The following is an 11,040-nucleotide window of genomic DNA, read 5'->3' as shown; positions in this document are numbered from 1 at the left end:
TCGTTCATAAATATGTATAAACATGATTTCGAGTTCATTTAATTGAAAATTTTGAAAAATTTTACTAGAATTGGGTAGTTAGTATATAAGACTAGGGCTGTTCTTTTTTATCAGAGAGCACTAGATTCTAATACAACTACTGCTTTACTAGTATTTTTAATGGTAACCAAGTGTTTAAGATAAAAATTTTAAAATCCGAAAGAATTTAACCCCTTCCCACACTTAAGATCTTGCAATGCCCTCATTTGCAAGAAATCAGTAACAATTTAAATTATTGAGGGTGACTAGTGTGAAAATGATTAAATTTTTACCAAAGTTTCCAAATATATTGGCGTTTGTTTGCTGAATGATAAATGGTGCACATCATTTGTTCATTCCGTCTTGTTGTTATTTCACATATATTTTGCATCTTGTCGTCAAAATTAGTTGCTTTTGCTGAACTTAATGCCAGTCTTTGAAAATGCGTTGTTTTACCCTGTTGTGTACATAAGATAAACTGCAAACATATATACATATTTTTGAAGTTTGGTATATTACCCCACATTCAAAAATTATTAAAATCTAAGAATAAAAGTTAGATAATTATAAAAATGATTACAATATTAACAAAAGTATTAAACGTATCAATAATTACAAATTACAAAAAATAAAACTAAGTATACTAGGGATGATATTGGTACCAATAGGGGTTCCAGGCATAACCATAGGTGCTATAGAATGCTTCGGCAGGGTCATACGTAGGATACGGTGGCTGCATCTCTATAGACCAGGGAGGGAAGATGGGTTTCGGTGTAGGAATATAGTTTCTACCTATATGTTGGCAATGAGCTATGATTTGGTTCTGATGAACTTGCCAATCTTCAAATGCTCTCTGTCTAGCATTTTCGTATTCCTGAGAAGCTATAAACCTTTGCATTTCTTGCATCTCATTCCCCCCTCCTACATTACCTTGCTGTTGGTTTCTCTCCACCTGTGGATGTCTACCATGGTATCGTACTGCGGCGTTATTTCGCCTCTTCAAAACTTTCGCACCATGGTATACATTTAAACCTATAGTATCGCGGGGTTCCGGTTCTTCTACTAATAATCCCCCCCGACTTATATCCACACCGAGATATTCACCAATCAAAGTAATAAAAATACCACCTCCTATTATGCTATGCGGTCGCATCCCCCGAACCATAGCTGATAAATAATAACTCACACAATATGGTATACTTACAGCGCTTTGTGGGTCTCGAATACACATATGGTAAAACAAATCCTGTTCATTTACTTTTTCCTTGTTTTTACCCCTTTGTGTAATCGAATTAGCTAAAAACCTATGTATCACTCTTAATTAGGCTCTATCTATATCCAAATAAGAGTAATTTCCCCCTTTGAAACGGTGATGGCTTGTCATTTGACTCCACACACCGTGTGTATCAAAATTTTCATCTATCTTTCTACCGTTTAGTATCAACCCTCTACAATCAGCGGATGCTAACTCCTCAGGCGTATATATACGTAAAGCCTGAGCCATGTCCAGTAAAGACATGTGGCGCATCGAACCGCCTAACAAAAATCTAATAAAAGAACGATCGGTTAAACTAGCTACCCGATCATTCAACTCTATACTACATAACAATTCTTCACACCATACTTTATATACAGGTCTACGCATGGTGAATAAACGTACCCAGTCATTAAAAGAAGAATTACCATACCTCTGTACAAGTAATTCCCTAATTGGCCCGGCCAATTCTACAGCTTCTAAGGGTCCCCATTCTATGACCCTCGGTACCTCAACAACCTTAGAATGAAGAGTATGCAAACCCCTTTGGTATTTTGGATAATCTATCCAAAGTCTGTCAAATCTCAGGTTCGGGTGCAACTCTTCCAAGTGCATATCAGAAAAGGTCATGACTGGATGAGGTATATCCTGCTTGTAGTAGTTATCCACCTCCTGTTGTTCCAAATTCTCAGCAGGAGCATTGCGGGCTTGGGATGAAGATTCACCCCTTTCATTCTGCAAAACACATCAAACACAATTTTTTTGTGCATCCAAATATGCATTAGTGTCAGCAAAATCATCAATCAAAATAATTACAATGACATTATCAATTTATATCAAACTTCAGCTCATTTTCACATTTTTATTAAATCTACACTTTTTCAAATAAGCATATACGAAAATATTCGCCAAGTTCATAAGCATTCAACTTAAATAACATGTCAAAATAATCATTACTAGCAATTAAACAAGTCTCAAATGGCATTATCTTTCAAAAATCAAGTTCATGAATTTTTAGACTTGAAAAGGTCCACTTTAATTCTCAAAATCATGTTTAGGCTCAAAGTTTGGATCATTTAACTACCTAGACATGTTACACTACTCAATTTAGCAACAATTCATGACAAAAATCGGCCATAACCTGTTTATATCAAAAAGCCCCAAATTTGCTCAAGAACACAAACCCTAGATTATTCAAAATTTGAAGTTTAAGGCTTCTAATCTTGTTAAATAGCATCAATCTAGGTTATACAAGCATAATACATAAACAATTTAAGCATAATTACACTAAAAAGCATCAAAATCAAATTGGGGAAAAAATTGCTCAAGAACACCAAATTTCGGATTAAATGGTGTTTAGGTGTAGAAATTTACCGTTTTTCTTGAGTAATTCTTAGATAGCATCCTTCTCAACATGATTTTAGCAAAAAATTTGGTGATTAACGGTTAAAAATTGTGATTTTGGGGTGTATTTTTCGGGTTTTTCGTGGAGGTTTTCGCAGTTATTTTCTGTTTTGGGTGTGTGAAACTGAAACTGATCGTTCAGCTCTTTTTATTTTTTTTCTGATTTTCGGTCCCTCCGCGAGTCGCGGGGATTAACCCTCCAAACTCCGCGAGTCGCGGAGTTTGGTAATTTTTTTTTTTTTTTTTTTATAAACTTTAACTTATTAAAACAATTAAGTAATTAATTTTAAAATTTTGTTTCCCTTGTTATTTAGGACGAGGTCGTTTCGGATCGATGTCCTAGTCCGTCCCTTGACAAAATTTTAAAATTTGTCTTTTTGTAGCGATTGTTTTAAAAGCTAAGATTTTTGGGGTTTTTTAATGTTTTTGGCATACTTTAATTCAATAAGATTAAAAATAATGATAATAAAAGTTCTCGTCCCTCTCTTGGGTAAAGCAATTTCGGTTCAAAGACCTAGTCTTCAACTTACGACGAATTTTAAAAATCATATTCTTAACTTAATGAGATAAAGTAAATTTTTGTTTTTTAAATTCACACAACTTAAATATAAAATTCAAAATTATTATTAAAAATTCACACCAAACTTAAAATTTGAAATGCATAAAATTAAAAATTCATATTATAAATTCACACCAAACTTATATTAATTTTTCAAATATTTACAATTTTTAAAAATATTGTTTTACAAAGTTTACAATATTAATTTAAGATTTAAATATTAATTTTAAAAACATGGTAAAAAAAAATAAAATTGAAAATCTTTTTGTCTTTTTATTCCACTTTAATCAATCAAATATTATCAAAAATATGCGCCCCTCTTTTCGGTAAAGTAATTTCGGTTCCAAGACCTAATTTAACTCATGACGAATTTTTGAAATATTTTGGGTTGATTGATTAAAGATATTTATACCTTAAGAATAAACGTTAAATTTCGCAGTGATGTAATAAATTTTTGAATGATATCAATAATTTCGGTCGCCAAACCTAATTTTATTCGATACCAATTTAATACTTTTTAGCGAACAAATTAGCGTTTATTATCAAAAGGTTAAAAATAAAAATAAAAATAAAAACTGTACAAACATACCTGTGAAATAGATTTCTTAGTTATATGATCTATCCCATTCATAAGATAGTCAGTTTAATTGGTTTTCCATGGCTACATAGGCGTAACCTCGAGCATTCAGTGTCTTTTCTTCTAAACATATGAACGGTCCGTCTCTGCATAAAGTAACAAATTCGGTATTTGAATAGGTTTGATTATTTGAACATTTACCTCCATGTGACCATTTTCCGCATTTGTGACATCTTTCTAGGTGTCGTGCTCTTCTTTTTGCTGCGGATTTTGATTTTCCTTTACCAAATTGTAACTTATTATCTTCGCATCTGGATTCTTTTCTAACTCCGTCCATTCTTTCTCTGATTACTGATACTAGTTCACTCGGTAGTATGTCATTATTTCTTTTAGTGATCAAAGCGTGTAGCATTAGACCATGGTTTAGTTCACAGGCAGTCTTCATTTCGTAAAAACCTAAAAAAAATAAAAATTCAGAATGGGGGGAGAAGACTAGTTCTTTAGGGTCTGCTAGGAAAAGACCATTCGGGTTCCATTTTCGAGATTTACACGAAAACAGACAATCTAACTCTAACAGAAATACATATTATCCTTTAAAAACTTGATTCTCCCCACACTTAGTTAGCTGTGGTGTCGAAATTATGATTAACTTCGTTGTCGACTTCCATCGGACCATGTATGTAATGTTTAACTCTGTGACCATTAACTTTAAATTCAATCCCATTTGAATTTATCAATTCTATCGTTCCGTATGGGAAAACTCTTTTGACTATGAATGGTCCAGACCATCTTGATTTCAATTTTCCAGGAAATAGCTTGAATCATGAATTGAAAAGAAGAACTCTGTCTCCTTCTTTAAATTCTTTTGAACTTCTGATTCTTTTATCATGCCATTTCTTCGTTCTTTCTTTATAGATTAACGAATTTTCGTATGCTTCATGTCTTAATTCTTCTAATTCGTTTAGTTGACTTAATCGTAGACGTCCGGCTTCATGTAAATCAAGATTACATGTTTTCAAAGCCCAAAATGCTTTGTGTTCAATTTCTACTGGAAGATGACATGCTTTTCCATAAACAAGTCTAAAAGGTGTGGTTCCAATTGGAGTTTTGTAGGCTGTTCTAAAAGCCCAGAGTGCATCCTCCAATTTAATTGACCATTCCTTCGGATTTGATCCTACGGTTTTCTCTAGAATACGTTTTAAAGCTCGGTTGGTATTTTCAACTTGTCCACTTGTTTGTGGATGATATGCGGTGGAGATTTTATGAGTTACTCCATATCTTTTAAGAACTTTCTCAAGTTGATTATTACAGAAATGAGTACCCCGATCACTTATTAAAGCTTTCGGTGTTCCAAACCTTGCAAAAAGACGTTTTAAAAACTTGACTACAACTCGTGCATCGTTAGTTGGGAGAGCTTGTGCTTCCGCCCATTTAGATACATAATCAATGGCTACGAGTATATATAGATTATTATGAGATTTCGGAAATGGACCCATAAAGTCAATACCCCAAATGTCAAATACTTCACATACTTGGATGACATTTTGTGGCATTTCATCACGTTGACTTATTTTTCCGGCCCTTTGACATGCATCACAGGATTTGCAAAGAAGGTGTGCGTCTTTGTAAATTGTAGGCCAATAGAATCCAGCTTCATAAACTTTTCTTGCTGTTAGTTGAGGCCCATAATGCCCTCCTGTTGGTCCTGTGTAACAATGGTTTAATATTTTACTAGCTTCATCTCCAAATACACATCGGCGTATTATTCCATCGGGACAACTTTTAAACAGATGTGGATCTTCCCAAAAATAGTGTTTTATATCACTGAAGAATTTCTTTCGTCTTTGGTACGATAATCCTTTTTCAAGGAATCCACAAACTAAGTAGTTTGCATAGTCTGCAAACCATGGGATTTCTTTATAATCTATCTTCAATAGATATTCATCAGGAAAGTTGTCTTGTATGGCTGATTCATTTAGAACTTCTAATTCGGGATTTTCAAGACGAGAAAGATGATCAGCGGCGATATTTTCTGCTCCTCTTTTATCTCGGATTTCAATATCAAACTCTTGTAAGAGTAAGATCCAACGGATTAATCTTGGTTTAGCATCTTGTTTTGAAAATAGGTATCTAAGAGCAGAATGGTCGGTATAGACCACCGTTTTTGCTAGAACGAGATATGATCGAAATTTGTCAAAAGCAAAGACAATAGCAAGGAGTTCTTTTTCAGTAGTTGTATAGTTTGTTTGTGCTCCTTGTAACGTCTTACTAGCATAATATATAGGTTGAAATCGTTTTTCAATCATTTGTCCTAAAACGGCTCCCATTGCAAAATCACTTGCATCGCACATTAGTTCAAATGGTAGATTCCAATTTGGTGTTATCATGATCGGTGCATTAGTGAGTTTTTCTTTAAGAATATTAAAAGATTTGATACACTCATCTGAAAAGATGAATGGCGCATCCTTTTCTAGGAGTTTATTCATAGGAGTGGAAATTTTAGAAAAATCTTTTATGAAACGTCGGTAAAAACCGGCATGCCCTAGAAAACTCCTAACTCCTCTAACATTGGTGGGATGTGGAAGTTTAGCAATTACATCTACTTTAGCTCTATCCACTTCAATTCCTTCTTTTGAAATTTTATGTCCTAGAACGATGCCTTCTTTAACCATGAAATGGCATTTCTCCCAATTAAGTACTAGATTTGATTTTTCGCATCTAATTAGCATTCGTTCCAGATTAATTAGACATGATTTAAATGTATCACCGAAGACTGAAAAGTCATCCATGAAAACTTCCATGCATTCTTCTATCATGTCGTGAAAAATCGCCATCATACACCTTTGAAAGGTTGCAGGGGCGTTACAAAGTCCAAATGGCATGTGTTTGTAAGCAAAAGTACCATAAGGGCACGTGAATGTGGTTTTCTCTTGGTCCTCGGGTGCTATTGGAATTTGAAAATATCCGGAAAATCCATCTAGAAAACAATAGTAACTATTTCCGGCTAATCTTTCCAACATTTGATCTATGAAAGGTAAGGGAAAGTGATCTTTTCTGGTGGCGTCATTTAATTTTCTATAATCAATACACACACGCCATCCTGTTACAGTCCTAGTAGGAATAAGCTCATTTTTCTCATTTGTAATGACAGTCATGCCACCCTTCTTCGGCACGCATTGAACTGGGCTTACCCATGTACTATCAGAAATTGGATATATCAAACCTGCATCTAGCAGTTTAATAATCTCTTTCTTAACTACATCTTGCATATTAGGATTTAGTCTTCGTTGGCGTTGCACATACGTTTTATGACCTTCTTCCATAAGGATTTTATGTGTGCAATACGAAGGACTTATTCCTTTAATATCATGAATCTTCCATGCAATGGCTGGTTTATGAGCTTTCAACACAGAAATGAGTTGTGATTTCTCATTTTCAGTAAGAGAAGACGATATTATTACAGGTAATTCAGATTCACCATGTAAATAAGCGTATTCTAAATGGTTTGGAAGTGGCTTTAACTCTAATTTCGGAGGTTCTTCTATCGATGATTTATATCGATATCTGTCTTCTTCTTTTAGCATTTGAATTTCTTCTGTTGTTGGTTCATATCCATTAGCTATAAGTGTAGCTAACATTTCAGCTTCATCAATTGGTTCATTACCTTCTCCTAAAGAACATTCTCCTGTTTCTTGTAATTCTGGAAATTCTTCTAATAATTCTGCATGTGCATCTATAGTTTAAATATAATAACATGTATCATCTGCAGATTGTGGTTGTTGCATTGCTCTATCAACTGAAAAGGTAACACTCTCATCCTCTATACTTAGGGTCAGTTTCTTACCGAACACGTCTATCATTGCTTTAGCCGTGTTTAAGAATGGTCTTCCTAATATGAGAGGAACTTGAGAATCTTTTTCCATGTCCAGAACAACAAAATCTACTGGAAATACTAAAGTACCAACCTTAACTAGCATGTTCTCCATTATCCCTCTAGGATATTTTATTGATCTATCGGCTAGTTGTATGCTTATTCTGGTTGGTTTCAATTCTCCAAGGTCTAGTTTAGTGTATAGTGAATACGGCATTAGATTTATACTAGCACCTAAGTCTGCCAATGCTTCTATTGAACTAAGACTACCCAGAAAACATGGAATTGTGAAACTTCCTGGATCAGATAGTTTTTCTAGTATCTTATTCAACAGCACTGCTGAACAATTAGCATTCATAGTAACAGCCGAGAGTTCTTCCATTTTCTTTCTATTCGTGATCAGATCTTTCAAGAATTTAGCATATCTAGGCATTCCTGAAATCACATCAATGAAAGGAAGATTTACATTTATCTGTTTAAACATATCCAAGAATTTGGATTGCTCGGCTTCAAGTTTCTCTTTCTTCATTTTACTCGGGTAAGGAAGTGGTGGTTGGTATGGTTTAACATAAGGTTTATCCTTAACTGTGTTATCTTCATTAACCTTTTCAACTACCGGTTCTTTTTCCTTATCTTGATCAGGTTGTGGTTCTTGTGGAGTAGGAATAGCTTCATCAGAAGTTACAGGTATTTCAGGTGGTTTAAGTGTTGTACCACTTCTTGTGGTAATGGCTTTAGCTGTTTCATTTCGGGGGTTAGCATTTGTATCACTAGGTAGACTTCCCGGTTTTCTTTCACCTATTAACCTTGCTAGGTTACTTACTTCTTGTTCCAGATTTTGAATAGAAGCTTGTTGATTTCTAAATGCTTGAGCATTTTGTTCATTGGTTTGTTTCTGAGATGTGAAAAACTGCGTTTGAGTTTCAACTAGCTTCGTCATCATATCTTCTAAATTTGGCTTTTTATCATCGGTTTGTTGTGGTGGTTTGTTTTGAAAATTCGGTCTTTGCTGATTGTAATTATTATTGGATACTTGTTGATTGCTAGGACCTTGTTGGTTGTTGTATGGAATATTTCGGTTATAATTTTGGTTTTGATTGTAAATCGGTCTTGGCGGTTGATAATTATTCTGATAATTATTTCCAGGCCTTTGGTTTATGTATGAAATATTCTCTCTTTGTTCCATTGTTAATTCAATACTGAGACAATCTTTTTGTCAAATGTGGTCCTCCACACTGCTCACAACTAATTCGTATTGAGTGAATATCCTTAGTCATCTTTTCCATTCGTCTCTCCACAGCATCTATCTTTGCGGAAATGGAATCTAAGTCATGGCTAGAATCGGCTCTAGCTGCTTTAGATGATCTAATGATATCTTTTTCTTGGTGCCACTCATGTGAGTGGGAAGCAGTGTTATCAATAATTTTGTAAGCATCAGTTTCGGTTTTCTTCATAATAGAACCACCAGCTGCTATATCTATGTCTTTTCTTGTAGTGATGTCGCATCCTTGGTAGAATATTTGTACTATTTGACAGGTTTCTAAACCATGTTGCGGACATCCTCTTAATAACTTTCCATATCTTGTCCACGCCTCATATAGAGTTTCATTTGGTTTCTGTGTGAACGTAACAATTTCTGCTTGAAGTCTTACGGCTTTAGATGCAGGAAAGAATTTTTAAGAAATTTGTCAACTAAAACATCCCATGTATCGATCGCCCCTTCAGGTAATGATTCCAACCAATCTTTGGCTTCTCCCTTTAAAGTCCAGGGAAATAACATGAGATATATCTGTTCATCCTCTACTTCTCGGATTTTAAATAGTGTGCAGATCCTATTAAAGGTACGTAAATGTTCATTTGGATCTTCCTTCAGCGCACCACTAAATTGGCATTGATTAGTCACCATGTGTAGAATTTGTCCTTTGATTTCATAATCTGGTGCATTAATGTCTGGATGAGTAATTGCGTGACCTTGGCCAGTGCGTTTAGCTCTCATTCGGTCTTCCATACTTAAATGTTCCAGATTCTCCATAATTGAATTTGTTGAATCGGTATCACTAGATGATTCTGATTTAATGGTTCGTTCCTCAACAATCTCTGTTTGAATGATTGGTGGTTCCGGAGGAAAGTTTAATGGTTCAGGATCTATGAACCGTTCCTGAATATTCTCCGGATTCTCAATTGTGAGGTCGGGTTCAAAAAATGGATTATCGGAAATTTGAACTGAAGTACTTGGTCGACTGGATGACGATTCTAAAGAAAAATCAACGGCGGTTATATTTGCTAAATGTCTTGATCGAGTTACAGGTGGTGAACGTACAAAAGGTGGTGAACGTCTTGCTCGGTGCATTCACTGAATATCCTATTAGTTTTTAAAAGGAAAGAAAAATTATAATAAGTTATCCAATCAATAGACTTTTCTGATTTTGCCCACGTTTCGAATAGCCAAAAGATGCAGCAGAGGGGCAGGATTCGTTTGGTCTCAATATAATTGAGGACTGTTTGGCTCCAATAACCCGGTCCACGTACAAATCCAACTATTACTACGAACCAGAAAATTTTGATGTCTATTAATTTAACCACTTAAAATAAATTTTCGTAATTTTAAGAAATTTAGATAAGAAGTAGAATAAAAATCTATGTCCTAAAACTAGAATAGCGAGAAATAAGAAAGAAAAAGAGTTCGTCGGAAAAGGTCGAAAAAGAAAAAATGGTTGAAAAATAAAAGGTGACGAAAAAAATAAATAAAAGAAACTTATAAAACTTAAAAATACTTGACTAACCTAATCTTATTACTACAACTAACTTAAAATTATAATCGCAAATTGAAATTACTAATTGGAATGATAATTGATACATAGTAAAAGGTGTCTACAAATATTAAAGCTTACAGGAAAAACTAAATCCCAAATGGAAATAACTTAAAAAGAAACTAAAACTTAAAAAGGTGTCACAAAATTCTAAAGTACCTAAATCTTAGTCTAGAGAAAAAGCACTTAAGGAATTCTACGGCAACGCCTAAAAATCTAGGAGTAAAAATGACTATAGCAAAAACTAAGTTTAAAACTAAATATGAGCTAAAAATACAAAAGTTATGCTACAACGATTAAAAAGGGACAAACTATAAAAATATACAAAAAGTTGTAAAAATTACAATTTTTATAAAAATATTATTTTTATATTATTTATTTTTTAAAACTATTAATTTTATAATTTAATTAAACTAATTTTACTAAAATATATAAATTAAATAAAAAGTAAACGTAATTATAATAATAATAATTAGTTAGGGTTATAATAATAATAATTAATAATTAACCGTAATTAATGCTGAATTAGGGCTTCTGTCGGCGTGT

The sequence above is a fragment of the Rutidosis leptorrhynchoides genome, chromosome 3, assembly GCF_046630445.1.
Source record: "Rutidosis leptorrhynchoides isolate AG116_Rl617_1_P2 chromosome 3, CSIRO_AGI_Rlap_v1, whole genome shotgun sequence".
In the NCBI taxonomy this organism is placed as follows: Eukaryota; Viridiplantae; Streptophyta; class Magnoliopsida; order Asterales; family Asteraceae; genus Rutidosis; species Rutidosis leptorrhynchoides.
The sequence above is the reverse complement of the archived record's forward strand: the minus strand, read 5'-3'. Positions refer to the sequence as shown.